This window comes from Protopterus annectens, chromosome 5.part0 (genome assembly GCF_019279795.1).
Source record: "Protopterus annectens isolate FY-2018-M chromosome 5.part0, PAN1.0, whole genome shotgun sequence".
In the NCBI taxonomy this organism is placed as follows: domain Eukaryota; kingdom Metazoa; phylum Chordata; order Ceratodontiformes; family Protopteridae; genus Protopterus; species Protopterus annectens.
Genome location: NC_056735.1, coordinates 1,999,015,470 through 1,999,037,958, shown reverse-complemented (window position 1 = coordinate 1,999,037,958; position 22,489 = coordinate 1,999,015,470).

The window sequence follows — 22,489 nt, the reverse complement described above, 5'->3', positions numbered from 1 at the left end:
GTATGCTTGTTTTTTTTCTCTCTCTTTCTGCATTGTTCTGACCTCTAACAGAGAAAGAAAGATTGTGTATTACAATGGAGTTTGCATTCAGGGGGCCTACACGGTTAGCAAATAAGTTGCTGCTGTTATCTTGTTTCACTGCAGATAGCTGCTTGTTGGTCATTTTTATGACCAAGGTTTTTTATCTGAATTAATTTCCTTATGGGGGGAGGGGCTACCACATAGCTGGGCAGCTAAGGATGTTTTCAGCTAATAATGTTTTAATGAGTAATGGTCTTTGCAGGCTGCATGGTTGGGGGTCATGGTGTTTTGTTTTGGTTTTGTGACCTGTTGGTGGTGTTTTGTGGTCCTGTTGGTGTTGGAAGTTGTCAGTGGTTTGCACGGTGGTCTAGCTCAGCTGATGTATTTGTTGCTGGTGGTTGTGGACTGGCGTGGGTTTGCTGGTGGTGGTTTGGTCCAGCAGGAGCCAAAAATGTTTTCTGGCATGGTTCTGAGCTGGGTAGATTAATGGTTGCCCGGTGCGCATGGGAAGTGCGGGGTTATGGTTGGAATATCTGGCATTGTAGAAGTTTTCACAGAATGTCCAGCTTTTTCTCTTCTATGTGGTTCCATTTTTAGGATATTGTGTGGCAGATTATTGGTTAATCACTGTAGGTTAGGTAGTAATTAATAAGACATTTGAGTTTCCAATTTCATACTTTTCAGAAAAGTAGTGCTCATGCTAATCCATGTTATTCTATTTAGTTTGTAAGTGGTTAGATCAATATTTTTAAGTTGTTTTTAATTTTGGGCTTCATATCCCAATTTTATGGCTTTGTCCAGACTTACTGCTTTGAGAGGTGTGGCAGTTAGGTATAGGGATGGGGCATTGGGTGTATTGCTTTGGCTATCGATGAACAAGTTTGTTTTTTGAACCGTACATGCATGACACTGGTCCCAGTAGTGTAGTCATTAGGTAGGGTGGTATAATCTGTCTCCCTCCATTATTTTGGGTTTTGTCCACCAGTGTAGTCATTAGGTAGGGTGGTATAATCTGTCTCGCTCCATTATTTGGTGTTTTGCCCACCAGTGTAGTCCATTGGTAGGGTGGTATAATCTGTCTCCCTCCATTATTTGGGGTTTTGTCCACCAGTGTAATCATTAGGTAGAGTGGTATAATCTGTCTCCCTCCATTATTTTGGGTTTTGTCCACCAGTGTAATCATTTGGTAGGGTGGTATAATATGTCACTCTCCATTATTTGGTGTTTTGTCCACCAGTGTAGTTATTAGGTAGGGTGGTATAATCTGTCTCCCTCCATTATTTGTGGTTTTGTCCACCAGTGTAGTCATTAAGTAGGGTGGTATAATCTGTCTCTCTCCATTATTTGGGGTTTTGTCCACCAGTGTAGTCATTAGGTAGGGTGGTATAATCTGTCTCTCTCCATTATTTGGGGTTTTGCCCACCAGTGCAGTCATTAGGTAGGGTGGTGTAATCTGTCTCTCTCCATTATTTCGGGTTTTGTCCACCAGTGTAGTCACTAGGTAGGGTGGTATAATCCATCTCCCTCCATTATTTGGGGTTTTGTCCACCAGGTACTCATTAGGTAGGGTGGTATAATCTGTCTCCCTCCATTATTTGGGGTTTTGTCCACCAGTGTAGTCATTAGGTCGGGTGGTATAATCTGTCTCCCTCCATTATTTTTGGTTTTGTCCACCAGTGTAGTCATTAGGTAGGGTGGTATAATCTGCCTCCCTCCATTATTTGGGGTTTTGTCCACCAGTGTAGTCATTGGGTAGGGTGGTATAATCTGCCTCCCTCCATTATTTCGGGTTTTGTCCACCAGTGTAGTCACTAGGTAGGGTGGTATAATCCATCTCCCTCCATTATTTGGGGTTTTGTCCACCAGGTACTCATTAGGTAGGGTGGTATAATCTGTCTCCCTCCATTATTTGGGGTTTTGTCCACCAGTGTAGTCATTAGGTAGGGTGGTATAATCTGTCTCCCTCCATTATTTGGGGTTTTGTCCACCAGTGTAGTCATTAGGTAGGGTGGTATAATCTGTCTCCCTCCATTATTTCGGGTTTTGTCCACCAGTGTAATCATTTGGTCGGGTGGTATAATCTGTCTCTCTCCATTATTTGGGGTTTTGTCCACCAGTGTAGTCATTAGGTAGGGTGGTATAATCTGTCTCTCTCCATTATTTGGGGTTTTGTCCACCAGTGTAGTCATTAGGTAGGGTGGTATAATCTGTCTCGCTCCATTATTTGGTGTTTTGCCCACCAGTGTAGTCCATTGGTAGGGTGGTATAATCTGTCTCCCTCCATTATTTGGGGTTTTGTCCACCAGTGTAATCATTAGGTAGGGTGGTATAATCTGTCTCTCTCCATTATTTGGGGTTTTGTCCACCAGTGTAGTCATTAGGTAGGGTGGTATAATCTGTCTCTCTCCATTATTTGGGGTTTTGTCCTCCAGTGTAGTCATTAGGTAGGGTGGTATAATGGAAATCAGAAATATGTTTGTCCTGTCTCCCTCCATTATTTTTGTCCGGCTTTCAAATATTGAAACATACATAAAAAAAAGAGGGATAATTAAAAGGGGAGAGGCAGTGTGCAGACACAAGTTCCACTTGATCTGGCATTGTTCTCATCTTGGAGCTGGCATAGAGGATTAGAGCTCTGAACTGCAAATGAGTTGCTTTATGAGTAAAGGGTACCGGGTTTAATTTCTTCCAGCTTCGTCTAATGCAGTCTGTGTTCTCCTTAGTTTGTTTAGTTTAGATTCTAGTCACAGAGGTCGAGAGGTATACAATATGATGTCTTCATGGGTCTACAGCAGGATGGAGTGGCTAATTTGTGGCCACAGTATGATGCATAGTGTTACATTACAGGCGATTTTTCAGATGCACTTAAGTTGTCTTCTTTTACTTATGGAGCTTTTAAGCCCACTGGCTTTACAGGGAATGAGAGAAGCAGGCAGATATTAAAAGGTGTGTGTGTGTGTGTGTGTGTGTGTGTGTGTGTGTGTGTGTGTGTGTGTGTGTGTGTGTGTGTGTGTGTGTGTGTGTGTGTGTGTGTGCGTGTGTGTGTGTGTGTGTGTGTGTGTGTTGTTGTTCTTGTTCTCTATCTTACTATCTCTCTTTTTTTTACAGATGGTGAGTATGCAGTTCATAGCAGTGGTGGGAAGCCATTGTGGCACAGGTAAAAGAGTTGTTCCAGGAGGTTCCTAACATTGACTCCAGGATGGCAGATGATGCGGGTGAATTCAGCTGAAAGAGATGATGTTCAGCAGTGAAGACCATGTCGGTGACTTATGGGAAAAGAGCACAGCAGTCAAGAGGGGTGGTTGCAGTGGATCCTCTGGCAGCTGGAGTGGCTCAGGACAGATCGGCAGGTAATGATATCCCTTTGGAAGTTCTGTTAGGTAGGGTTGGTCTGAAGTGTGTGGGGAATGATTGTGGGGCAGCTGTGAATGAGGTCTCTCGGGGGTCAGGTGAAGTAGGGAGGTCTATGGGGGATATGTAGGAGTGTCATGAGCTGGGTCAAGGAAAAGCAATTAGTGGAGAGGATAGGGTAGAGTTTTCTGTCAGGAGTCTGGGGTCATTGTTTTCTGAAGTTGGATCACATGTTGGCATATGGCTGGTGATTGGTTAGCTACACAGGCTTTGAGGCAGGGAACAAGGGCAGTTTTTCTGACCCCTCACATTCCATCCTCAGTTAATGAGAATATTTGAATGTGGGAGTATGTTGATGTCTTTGAATTAATTGATGCAGAAGGGGTACAGTGTTTGGTGGAAATGGAGATGGTGACTAGGTGAATAAGTGAATACTAAGGGCCTTTTGGATGCTTTAGGTGCACTGGGGAGGAGAGGAGTAAGTAGGCTGCGACCTAGGATGTAGGATAATTGGGTGGTAGGTTTCATCTACTATATGTCAGTTTGGCTGGAGAAGGATGCTTCTTTGGCATTGCACTTTTTGGGTTACTTTCTTATTATCTGTGAGGATCAGTGTTTGTGACCAGGGACTGTTTGGTTTTGGTATGATCAGAGGTTTTTGAAGTGGAAAGCAGTCAATCACTCTCTCCACTGGGAGGTTAGACATCCAGACATATGGCTAGCTACTATGATGGATAGCTTGTGGGTGATTGCTAGAGGGGATAAGGTAGGGGGAGAAGGGGGAGTATGTTGGGCTTTTAATGGTGGAAGTTGCCCATGGGTAGAGTATAAGTTCTTGTATGCTTGTTCAAAGTCTGCATGGAGCCATCCAGTGGTGCACCGTGGATGGCAGGAGGTTAATTTGGTGACTTCAAGTTCACTTTCAACTGCCGGGGGTCTTGTCCCATCTTCCTTCCAGGAGTTTTAGAATCTTTGAGGTAGAGACAATTTTTGAGGGCTACTGGAAGGGGTGTCCTTTCAGGGGGCAAGGGGATGGCCGGGGGTCACAATCTCTTGTTAAGTCATTAACCCTGAGTACCTTCTCAGGGTGCCTTTGTGCTTACATCTGAGTGCTTTCTGAGATACATGAAAAGGTATGCTGTTCCACCCGAGTGCCTTCCACAAGCACCATTAACTTTGTAGTAAAGTTTTATCTCCACTGTTACAAATTAAGTTGAAAAAGTACCTGAACTTTGTCAGGTACCTTCTCAACTTAATTTTCAGTGTGGATTAACATCATGTTTATATTTAAAATTTACGAGAAAATCGGGTTGCCATGCACTGTGTATCTGCTTGCGATCACAGCAAGCCAATTTTGTATGTGTTGTGGGAAGCAAGTGGTGGCAGTCAATCGAATTCTTGCAATCCAAGCCGCCACTTGCCTAACACCTCCACCCCCTGACCTAAGTTGTCTTTTTTCTGTTACAATAAATAGAGGGTCCTCCAGTAGCAATTCTCTTTGTTTTTCTATCATCTGCTATATTGCTACTGGATTCTTCTGTCTACTGTAACAGAATATTTCTGTGCACGATTCGGGAGACCACCAGTAATTCATCCCGCAACTGAGATTACATCTGTGAGAAACCCAGAAAGGCAAGTGCTGTACAACTGCCAGGAAGATCTTCCTTACATCAAGGTAAGTGCTCACTGTAGAGAATTGTACCCTGTAATAGCTGTAAAAAAGTTTCAAAGTCAAGTCTGTTTAAGTTGATGTGATTTATTGCTTTCATGTTGATGCTCGTGGAGGAAAAAATGGACCGTGGGCTGTTGCTACATTTTTGCAGGACTTTTGGCTTGAAAGTGTTTCAACCAGGTTTATTTAGTGGATGCTTGGGTTATAGGCAATTGATTTTAATTGGTTATAACTGACCCCCTTTACACTGTAATAAGCAGCACCACTGCCAACATTGTTTTGGGGTTTATCACATGTATTATAGCTTTTTTGCCCTGATTATAGAGAGAAAAAATAAATCATGCAGTTATATTCAAATGTGCAGTTATGTAAACCATTGCTCTTTACATTTTTTCTCTAAATGGATGTAATAGGAAAGTCATTCCCATGCTCTTTTGTCTGTTATTACCGTTATAAGTCTAGCGATTTGAATAGTGTAAATAAAGATTGTAGTGTGGATTTGACAGCCCCCAGGACAATATTGTCAGCGGTGTGAGCTTACTGCATCACACTGAGGTGGCTATTTGGTTAACTTGCATATATATAAAGACGTGGATGTTCTAAAGCTAAATAGTTTAAATGTCGATATGTCTTTAGCTGGTCATTTACATATAGCCTATGGGACTGCATTAAAAGTGTTTACGGTATTATACAGGGATGATCTAGTTTACCTGGGTCTTTCTTGCAGTAGTTAGTGAATTCTTGTACACTCCAGTATATAAGCACGCGTTTGTATATACTATATATCTGTACATGTAAATATACATATGTGCACCCACATAAATAAAACTTTGTTTCCTCTATGAGGTCTGAAGACAGGGATTGCTAAATTGACACTCTCCGGTGGGTTGTGATGACGAAGAATTTTGTCAAGTCCGCATGGTTCTCCACATTCCATGAGTGATGCAACAAATTCTTAAGGTTGTGCAGTCAAGTTAAAGCAAGTGCATGATTAAGATTTTATGCAGAAAATCGTAACTGATAAAACAGTTTGAGTATGTTGTGCTTGGCAGTTGGCTGCTAATTTCAAATGTCTTTGATTCCCTTGATTTTAGTCTGATCCTTGGACCTCATGAGCTCTTGAGTTCATATATGTGCATTTGTTTATGCAAACTTCTTTATATTTAATCTGTGCTAGTAGAAAATATTTGTATACAACCGTACCTCAAAGAAGCACAACAGTGATATTTTTCATCACTTTGTTTATATATATATATATATATATATATATATATATATATATATATATATATATATGTGTGTGTGTGTGTGTGTGTGTGTGTGTGTGTGTGTGTGTGTGTGTGTGTGTGTGTAGGAATACTGCCTCCTTTTTTTTTAGTCTTTTTAGAGAGCAAGCACACATTAGTATTCTTTAGAGTTTGCTGTTGAGATGGGCTGACTATTTTTTTTTCTTTTTTCATGATTTTGCTTAAGTTTATATTTATACACTAAAGCAATTTGCTTTCCTAACATAGTTGTTTTAGCATGGGCAACTCTTAGATTTACTAATAGCAAACTCTTGATTGCATTGGCGACATGATGCAACTATTTGAAGAAGACAAGTAAATGGACGTAGCCGTTAATGCGAAATTGGTCCTTGTACACTGGGTTCGTTAATGCTTGAATGAAGTAAATGTTAGCCACCCTAATTTGCCGCACTCTTTTTCCCTCAGTGCATTTTATAGAACTGTCAGACACAACATTGTTTGCAGATTATCAGAAACTAACCTTTGTATAGTAAGAAGGAGGTGGGGGAGATTACAGCCAAACACAATTTAGAATGGGGCAAAACCTCATTCAAGGTGAAATGCAGCCGGCCATTGCAGTCTCAGAAAACACAGACATTTTTAGTAATTTGCATGCACTTTTGAGAATGTTTTTATATGGGTCAAACAGGAGGTGTGCTTTGTATCAGATGGTCGGCCATGTCCTCTGGACTGACTGTACAATGAATATAGAATTGCTGTAGAATGAGCGCATTTCTGTAGTGTAAAGTTAGACTGATTTTTCTTTCCCTAAACTCAGAAGAAAGACAAGAATGAAGGGATGTGCCTGGTGGTTTGGGCTATGGAATTGATAAGGACTCATGTGGGCTGAAGTGGGATTGTTTACCTGGAATAAAGACTTTGGCTGGGTACCTGCAATAAAGAAGGAACTTTCCTGGAGTACTACTGGAGAGATTTTAATATCTTTCTGGAAAGAGAATCGAGTGGTGCCTAAGGATGCAATTCTGCCTGAAAACACCTGTATGCTGTGGCTCTAGTTCTTTTCTCTTCCTGAAGCAGACCAGGTTTATTGGAATTTTACCTGAGAGTGACTGTTAATCCTTATTTTATGTGGACTCTTGGACTTTGACACAAACAATTCTATGGACTAGACACAGATGTCTTTCAGTTCCATTTCAAAAGATTGCTTGTTTGGTGCAAAGGCTTTTGCCAAGATTTCAATTAAACTTGTTTGTGCAATAAACCAGTGTAAATTTTATGTAACACTAGTCTTCCTTTTATTGAACAGACCACATAATTGGGTGCAGCAGGTATTTTTGCTGCAATTTGTACCAAAAAACATAATTTCTTTTTCCTTTTTCTCCCTCCAAGACTTATAACATTTGATGAAATTTAGCTTGCCAGAGGAGGAAAAATTATATTCCAGTAGTGACTAACTTTTCTAATTGGCCAGTCCTGTGCTGTGCTGCGAGCTGGTTTTGGAGGCATGCAAATGCATCTTATATTCTGGAGCATAAATTTGTTTAAGCTAAAATTACTACCATAAAACAGTCATTCCTTATGTAGCCACTGTAGCTGAAAGCTTGGTTTCCATTGCCAGAGCAATGGCAATGCCAATAATAGTTTATCTGCTAAACAAACTGACAAAGAGGAATGATATTATGGCATACACAATCGCATTTTAACATTGAACACTGTAATTTCCAGGCAAAACGGGACAGAAGAGACAGGCCATGATTCTTTCTTCTCAGCCTGGTACGGTGCCACTGAAAGCTTTGAGGGAAATGGAAAACATTAACTATAACACAATGACAAAGAGAAAATGCAAATTTTAACTCTAACTGGTACTGAAGTTTTATTGCTGGACACTTCTTTCCATTAAAATGGTAAGACCTCAGTTATGAAAGTAGAGATATTATTTAGTTGTGCTTAGATTATGAAAAACAATATCCTAAAATTAAAATGAGAGAAATGTTAGCCAATAATATGTTTGAAAAAATATTGTCTATATTTTCAGAAAAGTGAGTGTTACAAACTGATTGTAATGATAACAAAAATTGTTACTACTAATGATATTTTACTTATCGAATGTGATGGACTGTTTGCAAAGGTAATAAACTCAACCTGCTTCCACTGCCAGGTTAACTAAATGCAATGTCGTACCTGTTGGCTTGGAACTACAAGCATAATAAGATTCAGGCAATGTAGTCATACTTGTAAACTCTCAGTATATTTGTAGAAAGGAATCCCTCCCTAATTAAGCAATAGAAGTAGTCTGTATATATGGACCTGAGAATCAGTATCCCACAGTTTAAGCTGAAACATAAAATGAGATTTGAAAAATACTATATGCTTCTTATTGATCACTGCTGCAGTAGCTATATTGGTTATAGCCTGCCAGGGATATAACAACCGGCCAGCCTCCAAAGCTTCAGGACATATTCCACACACCAAAACTGTCACGTAGATCAAGCTGACCTGACTAAAATACAAGTCTGGGTGCTAAGCTATTCAAAGCTTTACTGCTGCCAAAGAGTACGATCCTTCAAGGTTTTTGAGGATGATGTTTGGCATGTGCTTTCCTTAACTGGACAAATAAGTTACATTTTGGGAAAAACATTCTATTTCCTATTTTTTGTTACCAATGTTTTATTACTTTCCTCTTTAAGAAAGTCATTTTAAAGTTAGGAGTGTTGTGTTTTATTAGATTAACTCAGGACTGTAATATACTTCTTTAAACAGAGCGCTTGTTGTTTCTGCCATTTTTAAAGTAGTATTATCTGATTCTAACCAATTAACTATCTTATGTGGAGAAATTATGTTTATTTTAAGGCTGTGGGGCTACCATAGTGTATTAAAAGTGCTTTTTACTGTGTTTTTTTCTGTCAAAACAAAAAAAAAAGTAAAACGGTAACTTTTGTGGACTGCTAGTTTTACTGCCATTGTTGTTTGTTTTCTCCAGGATAGACACATTGGGCAGAATTCAGGAAGGCTTACACGGAGTTCAAGAGTAGTGTAAGCCTCCGTGTAAGCCTCCCGATCCAGGAACAGCCCAAACCTCTGTGTAAGAGACAGCTAACACGTCTCTTACACGGACTGGGCGTGGAAATGCTCAATACCTCATTTGCAGCTGAAAGATATGCAAATGAGGTATTTGAGCGATCCAACAAACCTAAACCAGTCCGTGTAATGGATGTGTTAGCTGCAGAAATGTACTCAGCTGACAACTGAGTACATTTCTGCAAAATTGACAACGGAGCTATGTCAGCTCCAAATAAAGGGTGCATATGTTTCATTTAGCATGCCAATTGCCAAATATGTGGCCATTGGCATTAAAAAGTGTTGCAAAACTATAAAAAATAACTTTTTTTTTTTCGTGGGATTTACATGTGTAACTGCAGTGCACACCCGCGCAAACGGGGTGCACTGCTTAAAACTGAAAACCAAAGCTTTTAAGCCCACAGTTGTGGGTTTAATGTATTACATGGAATGACAATGCAGGGACTAGCAGAACAAAAACAATATGGCCTCCGTGTAATGGTTGTCAAGGGGGGGAAGCTCCGTGGAAGACATGTAACTAAGCATTACTAGGCAATCCTATGTAAATGAATGTTACAATACTGAATCACACTGCCACATAGGTAATGAGCACTTTCTGAGTAGTGTAAGAGTTATAGAAGGGGGAGGAATAGAGTAAGAGGTAGGTGACATCACGGGGGGGAATAATAGAAATAAGTGTATCACATTGGAGGGCAGTGTAACGTGACAGATGACAGACAGACATCAAGGAGAGGGGTGTGTCCCAACAGAACACTAGGAAAGTCAATAAATAGAGGGTGCACACTATCCCTACACTCAAACTTTCTTGATATACGTGCATGCGCGCGTGTGTGTAAGGCAGGCTCAACATGTGGGAGCGTGTTGCAAACCGTTTACAACGGTTTGCGCGGGCGTGCACGTGTGTAAGGCTGTGTGCGCGCGTTTTAACATGAATCAGCTAAGTTCACACCATGTAAGGATGTGTGCGCGCGTTTAAGTAACTGTGAGCGTGCTTCAGCTGGTGTGCACATTGCTTCCCCTGAGGAAACAGAGAGGAAAAAGGAAACAACCAGATTACAGGGAAGCTGCCAGAGGATACTGCTGGAGTTAATTGGTGGAAACAATTGGAAGCAGGCAATTACACAGGCAGACTAGAAGCCCAACCCAGCACTTAAAACACTGCAAACAGCAGTGCAGGGTGTTTCTCACAAGAGATACTGCAAGAAAGTAAACTATCAGAATTGAAAACTGAAAAAAGCTGAACTCAGAGCAGAAATGCTAGGGGCTGCCATAGCTGTTATAATCAGGCATAGGCAAATTGCTGAGGGTGGTGACAATGCAGATGCTGACAGACAACCCAGAGTGAGGAGAAGGAGAAGAGTATACAGGCCCAGGGTCACCTACCATGGGTTACATGAGCTGGAGATAGAGCGCTACAGAGTGGACAGAGACCGTCTGCAGCAAATTGTTGAGCTGTGCAGGCCACGTCTCACACACAGAACCAACAGAGGGGAACCCATCCCAGTGGAAACCAAGGTATGTGTTGGCCTAAGAATACTAGCAACAGGTACCTTCCAGAGACCAACTGGTGATATGATGGGGATATCACAGGCATCAGCCTCCAGGGTACTGCACCAGTTCCTGGATGCCATGTCAGCACATGTCAGTGATCATGTATATTTTCCCAATGCCCGTGAGGTATTGGCCAACAATATGCATCTCTTCCAGCAAATAGCGGGATACCCTGAGGTACTGGGTGCAATAGACTGCACGCACATACGCATCAAAGCACCAGCTGGTGAGCGGGGTAGAGCCTACATTAACCGCAAGGGATTCCCCTCCATCAACTGCCAGGTCATGTGTGATGCCCAGGGCATAATAAAGAATGTGTGTGCTGGCTGCCCTGGGAGCTACCACGATTCCCACATCTGGCATCTGACGCAGCTGCAGCAATCATTTGCCAGTGGGGACTTCCCACACGGACACCTAGTGGGGGATGCAGGTTATGCACTTGAGCCGTGGCTGATGACACCCATCAGAAATGCACACACACCTGAACAGGAACGCCATAACGAGGCACACGCACAAACACGTAATGTCATAGAGCATGTGTTTGGGCTGCTCAAGTCATGGTTCTGGTGTCTGGACACATCTGGTGGAGCCTTGCAGTACACACCAACTACATGTACCCAAATGATCATGATATGTGCTATGCTACATAATATGATCCTGCGGAAACAGCTGCAGCAGGACCAGCATAGGGCTGGGCCAAACATACCCCCACCATTGCCAAGGCCACCACAGGCAGAGGGTGACTCGGAGGAGAAACAACCTGACCTTGCCCCAGTAGGCAGAAGGAGGTGTGCCCAGTATGCCCTGGCCTTGGCAAAGAGGCAACACATAGCACATACACTTGGTCAGTAGGGACACTGGGACTGATACCCGCTCTGACTCACTCATATAGTAACAGGGATGCCTAACATGACACAACCTGCTTCCAAACATTTGCAGGGAGTGTAGTATGTGCATCCGACAGAGGCAGCCCTGCAGCACCACCTGAGGCATGAATGCCATGTGTTAAGTAATGTAACACCATGTACCATATGCACACCTGAGGACCCTAACTAACATCCACCCTCACCAATCATAAACCACAAAAACACAAACCCTCCTTCATAGGTACCACAAGGGATAGGAACCTAGATGTAATGCGTCCCAATGCCAGAAGTATAAACAGCAAGATGCATGCAGTGTAAACGCACACAGTATAGAGAATGTAGATATCAGTGCTGTAATAGAAAACTGGGTGAAAGCCCACATCAGCACCCTAACACTACCAGGTCACACCTCATACAGTGATGTACATGTGCAAAAACATGGAACAAGCTACAAAACGAGGGTGACTAGCAATAAATGTCATGGATAACCACACCCCCATGTTGGTACCACAACAAGAAGCAACATGGATTAGCCATGGTCAAATACCAATGGCTAAAACTGCCTACTACTATATAGCTTGCTGCAGACCACTGTCCTAATAGCAGGAACCGCACCAGGCCTATGTTCATAGGTTCATAGGTTCATACTAGGCTATCTGCCCTAGGGCATTTATAAGCCTAGCCCAGAGTTTTGTGGCTTCCGCCACCCCTTCAGTTTGAAGGATAATATGCCCATTATTTTGCTGTGCCTTTGTCAAGCAGTGACACTGAGATTATTCCTGGGGTATACCTGCGATCTCCCATCCATTGGTCAAGATTTCTCTTGAACAAAGCCAGCGAGGTGCTCAGCCTCACATGTACCAGGATGTTGTTCCACAGCATAGGGAGTCTCTGGGTGATGAATCTGTCCCTCCAGCACGTCCTATTAATAGCCATGTTGAGGTTTAAGTCTCTTGCCCTTGTAGTTCTGATGGATTTAGAGGTTCTGAGGTGAAGCATGTTCATTAATTCCGGGTTGGACATGGCCTTGTATGTCAGGCACAGGTCACCTCTGAGCAGACAGTAAGTGACTGAATAGAGCTGGAGTTCCTTCAGTCGGGCAGCATAAGACATATTTTTGAGACCCTTTATCCTTCTGGTGAGGAATTTTTGGGGACTTTCCAATTGCTGCAGGTGTTGGGTCAGATATATTCCGAATGGGGCATTGTACTCAATCATTGGTCTGATGAGTGATGAGTACAGGGGAACAATGACCTCCCTTGATCTAGATGCGAATCCCTGCATGATCAGGTGGGCAATGTAGAAGGTCTTCCTAACTACTTTGGCAACGTGAGTGTCAAACGAAAGGTTACTGTCAACCTGGGTGCCCAGATCCCTGATAACTTCTTCTGTGCTTAGAGGATTGCCACGTATATGGGAACTAGGGGTAACCTTGTTTTTCCCGAAGGGTATGACTATGCATTGTTTAGCGTTTAACTTTAGGCCATGGCTCTGGCAGCAGTTATCCATTTCTATGAGACCCTTCTGAAGGATGTCTGTGTCAGATGGGTTTTCAACTATGGTTCCCAGTTTGCAGTCATCTGCAAACTTTGTCAGCCATAATCCTCCTGTGTTTGCTTGTACTTCTGAAAAGTAGATGCCGAACAAAAGTGGGCCCAGGACTGAGCCCTGTGGGACACCACTTGTGACAGGCTTGGAGTGTGACATGGCGACAGCAACTCTGACCCTGTGGGTTCTGTCACTTAGCCAGTTTGCAACCCATCTTGTGACATATGGGTTTACATTGAAGCTGGTGAGTTTTTCAATGATACCCGAGTGGGGTATTGTGTTGAAAGCCTTTGCCAGGTCAAGGTAGGCTGTGTGAACTGCCTTGCCCTCGTCAAGGGCCTTGGTGACTGTTTTGAAAAAGTCAACCAAGTTTAAAAGGCATAATCTGCCCTTGACAAAGCCAAACTGGGTTGGATCCAAAGTCTGCAAGTCCCCTATGTCTTCATTTAGGAGTTCCATTATGATCCTCCCCATAGCTTTGCAGACCAGGCTTGTCAAGCTGATGGGAAGGTAGTTTCTGGGGTCGGTGGAGGCACCTCCTTTGTGAAGTGGGACCACCATTGCCATACGCCACTCCTTGGGTACGTATCCTGAGGTGAGGCTAAGATTAAACAGCTGCCCTAACTGCAGGTTTAATTCCTCATTGAGTTCGTGGAGCACACAACCGGGGACACCATCTGGTCCCATGGATGCTGTGTTTTTCGCCTTGGATAGAGCAGTTCTCACCTGAGCATTTGAGATGTTTGCAGGGCTACAATCCTCTGGTATAGATATCTCTCCTTTTGGGGGCGAGGGGGGGGGGATCTGCACTGAACCTGTCAGCCAGCATGTTGGCAATGTCTGTAGGTTCAGTGATCTTTACATCATTTTGAACTAATTCTGAGCATACCTGGGAGTTTCCTCCCAGGTTTCTAACATAGCTAAAAAAGGCCTTATGATTGTATTTTGAGTCCTTAGCCAGTTTTCTCTCAAAATGTGCTTTGGATGATTTTATGGGAGATCTCAGTTTTTTACTTATAATGAGCAGGAGTGTCTTCCCTTCTACGGATTCTGCTCTATCTTGTAGTAGCTCCTTCCTTGTGTTGTAGAGCTTGTTTATGGCTGGGGTCCACCAGACTGGACGCTTGCCTTTGGTACAAAGAGTCTTTGTTTTGTTTGGGATTGCCTGATCCATGCAGTCCTGGAGGTGCTGGTAGAAGGCATTTGTAAGTAATTCAGCGGCTTGGGTAATGGTTTCCACTGGCTTGGGGGCCTTGAAAGAGACCACACCAGTCTTTAGAAGTGTGAAGTTGGCTTTTGAGAAGTTCTTCACTGTGGTCTTTTTTATCTGGGGTGGGGGCAGGATGTGGACTTCCAGTGAGATTAGTTTATGATCTGATCTCACCAATTATGGGTATACTTCTGGTGTTGAGCATTGTGACCCCATGTTCGTGATGATGAGATCTAGTATGTTGTCTCCTCTTGTGGGGATGGTGAATAGTTGTTCCATGGCATTTGAGTTTATGAACTCTAGAAACCTTTGGGCTAGAGTGTTGGGGCTTGAGTAGTGATCCCAGTCTATATTTGGATAGTTGAAATCACCCAGTATGATGGTGTTTGGAGATACATTTATCCCCGCCAGTGTTTTCAGGAAAGCTGTGTGAGGTTCCTGAGTTTGAGAGGGTAGCCTGTAACATGCTACAAACTGCAGAGCAGTCTTGCCTATGGTTAATTGCACCTGGATGGTCTCCGATGCATTGTGCGTTGCCACCAACCTTGAGGTGAGGGTGTCCTTGATGAATATGGACACCCACCCTCCTTTCTTGGTGTTGTCTGCATTTTGGGGCCGGAACGCATGATATGAGGTAACACCTGATAGTGCCGGGGTGCTGTCAGGAGCCTTGAACCAGGTTTCAGTCACAGCACAGACATTGATGTTCTCCATACTGAGAAGGGCTTTGAGTGCGTGCATCTTGAGGTTGAGACTTCTGGCATTGAGCAGCATTACCCTTAGTTTTTTCCCTTTTATGTGTTCTAGGGTGGTAGGTTTAGAATCTGAGCCTTGCCTAAAAAAAACACAATGGGGGTGGCAAGAGCCTTAGCCAAAATCCGGAAGCCCAGGGGTGACAGGTGCAAGCCGTCCCTTGCGAATCAGCGTGGCTTGTCCAGCATGTCATCCCAGGCAGACAGACATTGGATCCCCTTTGAATGACACCATAGTTTAAGCCAATTATTACAGCTGATTATCTTGTCTCTGTATTGTGGCATCATTCTTGGTGAAGGTAGGATTCTGCTCAAGGTCAGGGTCATACCTGCCTGGGCTACATAATCAGAGAGCTCCTCTATGTCTCTTTTCATGTAGTCCAGGGAGGTACGTCTCAGGTCGTTCACACCAGCATGGACAATGACTGAGTCATACTTGTACTTGCAGTTGAGTGACCTGAGTGCTTGCATTATGTGGTGGATTCCAGCGCCCGATGGGCAGCTTACTGTGACCTTCTCCTTACTCAATCTGGTGAGTGGGATGTCAGTGTGTCTGACTATGGAGTCACCTATGACGAGTGTGTCTGGCATTGTGTTTGGCTTTAAGGGCTGTGACTGTTTGGCATACTGACTCTGTGGTCTATGTGTTGCATGTGCTGTGCCCTGTGGAGGCAGTTGTTTGGGTGTCTGCTTTGGTGGCCTCTGCTGTTTTGGTAGATTTCTGATAAGAGCCTCTGAGTATGTCTTTGTGTGTTTATGTGTATGTTGTGATAGTGCTATGTGAGACTGGGTTTGTGGTGTGTGTTGTTACCTTCTCCTCCTCTCTGGTCTTGCCAGTCCTATGTTGAGAGAGCTCAGCCTCCAATTTGGCTATATAGTTGCATCTCTCGCATGTATTTGTGTTTTGTGGGAGAAGGAGAGGGTTGTCTGTGTACATGAGGCAATTGTAACATTGCCTCAATATTCCCGGGTTCACCAGCTGAGCAGGAGAGGACACTAGCAACTGATCCCTTGACATGCTAGAAGGAATAGACAAAAAATGTTGGAATACAGGAAGATATCAAGCCCCCCAAACCACATTATATTGCTTGACTAACAATACCTACACATACACCATAGTTTCATAGTTTCATAGTTTACTACTAGGCTATCTGCCCTAGTGCATTTATAAGCCTAGCCATAGTGATGTGGCTATTGCCACCCCTTATAGTGGTAATAAGTGTACAGAGTAGATTCCGAATATTGTGCCTCTGACTTAGTAGTGACACATTATGACCCCCTTATGTAATCGAATAACTTTACTGTGCCTCTGTCTAGTAGTGACACAGGGAGGACCCCTGGGGTAAACCTACAATCTCACATCCAATTGTCCAGATTTCTCTTGAAGAGAGTCAGTGAGGGACTCTGTCTAACATGAACTGGGATACTCTGCTAGAGTGTGAGAAGCCTCTGAGTTATGACTCTGTCCCTCCAGCATGTCCTATACATGTATGTGCTGAGGTTCAAATCTTTAACTCTCATGGTTCTGGTGGATTTGGATTGCTTGCAGTGGAGCATGTCCACCAAATCCTGATTGGACATGATCTTGTATGTCAGGCATAGGTCACCTGTAAGTATGCGGTATGCCACTGAATAAAGCTGGATTTCCTTTAGTCTGGAAGCATATGACATGTGTTGTAGACCCCTGATCTTCTTGGTAAGGTACTTTTGGGGTCTCTCCAGCTGTTGCAAGTGCTGGGTGAGGTACATACCAAATGGGGCTTTGGATGCAATCATGGGCCTGATAAGGGAGAAGTATAGTGGTACAATGACCTCCTTTGATCTGGATGGAAAACCCTTCATGATAAGGTGGGCAAGATAGAAAGTCTTCCTAACCACTTTGGCAACATGGATGTCAAACGAGATGTCACTATCTACATGTGTCCCCAGATGTCTGATTTGTTTTCTGTGCTCAGTGGGTTGCTGTCTATGTATTGATTTGTGGGTACTTTGTTCCTCCCAAAGGGGATGACTACACATCAGTTGCATTCAGTTTCAGGCCATGATTCTGGCACCAGCTATCTGTCTTTGTGACGGCATTCTGTAGGATGTGTGTGCCGGCTGATGTATTCACTATGGTGCCTAGGTTGCAGTCATCTGCAAACTTTGTCAGCCACAACCCTCCTATGTTTGCTTTAACATCTGAAAAGTAAATGCCAAATAAGAGGGGTCCCAGGACAGATCCTTGTGGGACACCACTTGTGACTGGCTTTGAATCTGACAAGGCACCTGCAATGTCGACTTTATGGGTTCTGTTTCTTAGCCATTTTGCAACCTATCCTGTGACATATGGTGTTATATTTCAGCTGTTGAGCTTGTCTATGATGCCTGAGTGGGGTATTGTGTCAAAGGCCTTAGCCAAGTGCAGGTAGGCTGTGTGGACCGCGTAGCCCTGATCAATGGCCCTACTGACAGTTTCAAACTAGTCAACTAGGTGCAAAAGGCAGGATCTGCACTGTACAAAGCTGAACTGGGTGGGATCAAGGGTCTGTAGGTCACCAATGTCTCTGTTTAAGAGCTCCATAATGACTCTTCCCATAGCTTTGCAGACAAGGCTGGTTAAGCTTGTGTGGTGGTAGTTGCCAGGGTCTGTGGAGGCATCTCCTTTGTGGAGTGGGACCACTGTTGCTGTACGCCACTGTTCATGTACATATCCTGTAGCAAGGCTAAGGTTAAATAGCATTTGTATATACGGGTTTAGCTCCTTCTGGAGTTCACATAGCATGCAACTGGGGATACCATCAGGTCCCATTGATGCTGTGTACTTGTCTTTGCTGAGTGCGGCTCTCACATGGACATCCGAGATGACAGTGAGGTTACATTCAGCTGTGATAACTATATTCCTTTGGGGCTGAGGGAGGGGGAAAATTGCACTGAACCTGTCTGCCAGAATGTTGCCAATATCTGTCAGTTCACTGAAATATATGTTGTTGTGTACCAACTCTGAGCATATCTGAGGGTTCCCACCCAGGTTTCTGACATAACTGAAGAAGGCAGTGTGGTTATCTTCATTGTCTTTGGTGATTTATGTCTCCAAGTTGACCTTGGATGTCTTTATGAGAGAATGTAGCTTTTTACTAGTGCTGATCACAGCTGCCTTCCCTTTAGGAGATGTAGGTCTGTCTTGCATTAGTATCCTTCATCTGTCATACAGTTTGTTTATGGCTGGGGTCCACCAGACAGGCCACTTTCCCTTGGTGGAGAGGGTCTTGTTTTTATTTGTGATTGCATGGTCCATGCTTTCTCGGAGATGTCCGTAGAAAACGTCTGTGAAGGAGTTACCATTGTGTGTTGTGGTTTCCACTGGCCCAGTAGGCTTAACAGATGCCATCTCAGTCCGAAGAAGTGTGAAGTCAGCTTTTGAGATGTTTGTCACTATACTCTTTGTATTATACTAGCACTGACACAAGTGTAGACAATTTCCCAGAATCCATCAAACAAAATGGACATGCAAAATGTAACACTTCCACAAGAGGGGTAAGCATACTGGATGTGATAATCAGAAATATGTGTACTGGATGTCAAGATGAGAAGTGTATACCTCACTGGTAAGACCAGACCATAGAGTAATCACACTGTAGTTGCACATCCCGACTCCAGTCCCTGGCCAGATTACCACAGTGAAACACATGTATAAAGCACAGCTTGCACCCCTACAAACCAATGTGGAATCCATGAAAAACCCTGTGCAGGTCCAGAATATGGGACACACTGCAGAACATGTTATACAGGCATACCATGAACACAGCCAAGAGTGCTTGGAGTCTGCAATCACAAACAACAAGACACAATGCCATACACCCAGGCATCTGGCATGCTGGACTCCAGCAATTACTAAACCATTGAAGAGAATGAGGAAGCTACCACATGATAGATCAAACATAAAAAGTGAAGTAATCAGTGATCATTAGTATGGCAATAAAATGTGTCCACACATACAATCCACTAAGGCCAGGCAAAACAAGTAGAATCTGTGAATCCAGTGGCAATGTGACACCTGTCCCAAGTACACACACAACAACAACTCACCCCAATAAATACAAATGTATGTGATAGATGCAACCAGGTAGCCAAACCGGAACCTAAACACCCCCAAATGAGTACTGTCAAAACTAGTCAGGAGGACAAGGTAACCACATACACCACAAACCCAGTCCCACATAGACCTACAACGACTGTAAACCATACACATAAACACAAAAACATTCCCAGAGGCCCTAATTAAAAACACACAATACCAACACAAGCCTCCAAAGCAGACACCCAATAAAACAACCTCCAGACATAGCACATGTAACACATAGTACACAAAGCTGGTGTGCCAAACAGTCACAGGACAGAAGGAGAAACAACATGCCTGATACAGTTGTAATAGGTGACTCCATAGTGAGACATGCTGCTGTCCCAGGGATGGCTTGCACCTGTTACCCATGAGCATCTGGAAATTGCCTAAGGCTTTTGCAACCTACAGAGATCCTTTCGTAGGCAAGGCCGAAAAGACTAACCCACCACCATAGAAAACAAAACTGGAAAGAAACAGAAGGGTAATGCTGATCAATGCCAGATGTGTAAACCTCAATATGCATGCTCCTGAGGCCCTCCCCAGTATAGAGAACATTGATGTCTGTCCAGTGATAGAAACCTGCTGCAAGCCTCATGACAGCACACCAGCACTACCAGGTAATACCACATATCATGTGTTATGGCCACAAAACCTGTAACAAAACATAAAAGGAGGGTGAGTATCCATATTCAGCACAGACACCCATACGTCCAGTTAACTGACAATGCTTATGTCATTGCAGTCCACCCATGTGCAACTAACTGTAGGTAAGACTGCTGTACAGTCTGTAGCATGCTATAGACCACACTCTCACACACAGGAATCCCACCCCACTGTCCTGAAGACAGTGGACAGTACGAATGTACCACCAAATACAAAACAAGGTACACACAAATTACCACATAGGTGGTAAACCATTATGTGTGGAAGGAGTAATCAGGGACCTAGTGACACAAGTGGACAGTCACCTGTTATGTGACAGTCACATCGCCAATTTGTCTAGGAAGACTGTCTATATTGGACACTGTATCATGAAAGGATTCACATCTACGTCAACAAAGGTCATTGTGCCCCCATACTGTTTCCCTATCAGACCATATTGTAAATACAATGCCTCATTTGGGATGTACATTACCTGGCACCTGCAGCAGTTAGAAAGACCTCAAAGGTACTTCAGCAAGAGTCAGAAAGGGTCTCAAATATATCTCATATGCTGCCTGGCTGTAGACACCACAGCTGAATGCAGTCACATACTGCCTACACAGAGGCATTGTATGTCTGTTGTACAAGTCCATGTCCAACACAGAAGTAATGGACATGCTCCACCCCAGAAAACTCAAAGCCATCAGAGCTGTGTGAGTCAGAGATGTCAACCGTAACACATAATCAAATAGGATGTGCTGGAGGGACAGATACATAACCCTGAGTCTCTCCACACCCTGGAACAGAATACCACTACATGTTAGGCAGAGCCCCTCACTGACACTCTTCAACAGGAAGTTAGCAAAATGGAGGGATAATTGCAGATGTACACTGGGGGTCTTTACTGTGTCATGTCCAGACAGAGGCACAGCTAAGTAAATCATAAATGGCCATAATATTCACATAGCAAGGGGTGGCAAAAGCCACACACACTGTGGCTAGGCTTACAAATGCCCTAGGGTGGATAGCCTAGTACGAACCTATGAACCTATTATGATACAAATTGTACAGGACACTAAGGATAACCCCAAGGCTGCTGCAACTGATGGTAGGAAGCGTGTTGTGAATTCCTGGATATGCTCTGGATCACACAAATATTACAAACAACATACCAGACACACACAGGTATTGCCAACATACATCCTGACAGGTGCAGTGCAAACCCCCCCCCCTCATAATGCCAAATATCTTTCCCAGCAGACTGCTGCCTCCTGACATTACGTCAGCCTTACCACAGGATATGTACCCAAAGAGCAGTGTACAACAACAGTGGTTGTTCTCAAGAAAGGTGTCGCCTGAATGGATACTAAAAACAACCACCACAGAATCCTGAGAAGCTTGGCCTGCACAGCTATGGAAAGGATCAGCATGTACCGCAGATATAACGATATTGGGGATCTATTGACACCCGACCCTACCCAGTGTGGGTTTATGAAGTGCAGACCCCACCCCTAAACATGTGTGACTCAGTTGAAACAGTAATTGAGGTCACTGATGAGGGCAATGTGGTCCACACAGTGTAGCTGGACCTTGCAAAGCCTTCCATACAATACCCTACGTGTTCAATATAGATATGCTCACCAGCTTATATATATACCCCAATGTCACTAGAGGGGTTGCAAACCAGACAAATGACAGAACTGACATGGTCAGACATGCTGCAGCCATGTCAGACTACAAACCACATATAACAGGTATCCCACAAAGCTTGGTCCTGGGACCTTCCCCGTCTGGTATATATGCCCCACATATACAGGCCAACATGTAAGGACTGTGCCTGAACATGTTTGCAGAGGACTACAAACCGCCTAACATATCTGACACTCCAGCTGACACAAGCATCCCACAAAAGGGCCACATAGAAACAGACAACCGGTGCCATAGCCATGTCAGCATGTTAAATGGAGAAAACTGTATAGTCAACCTCTGTGGATATACAGTAAGTGACCACCAATTACCACATAGGTGTTAACCCATTACATACTTAACATGTAATGACAGACCTGGGTACATAAGGTGATAGATATCCTGCATTGGACAAACATGTGGCTGTAGTGTTAACAGAAACAATCCATATACCAACCTAATCATGAAGGTTATGACATATAGATAAGGGGAGGTCATTGTGGTTCTGCAGTTATCCTTCATCAGCGTTACAAATGACCACAACAGCCCCTGTGGGATGTACCTCAGCAGACACCTCCATCAACTGTAAAGTCCACAACAGTACCTCACCAGGAGTATCAAAGAGCTTGAACACATGTAATGTGTCGCCTAATTAAACAGAGTGCAACTCCACACACTGCCATGCTGGCCACCCAGACGCAAGCTGTGCCTGATGTAGAAAGCCATGTCCAAGCTGGAATCAATGAACATGCTGCACCTTGTA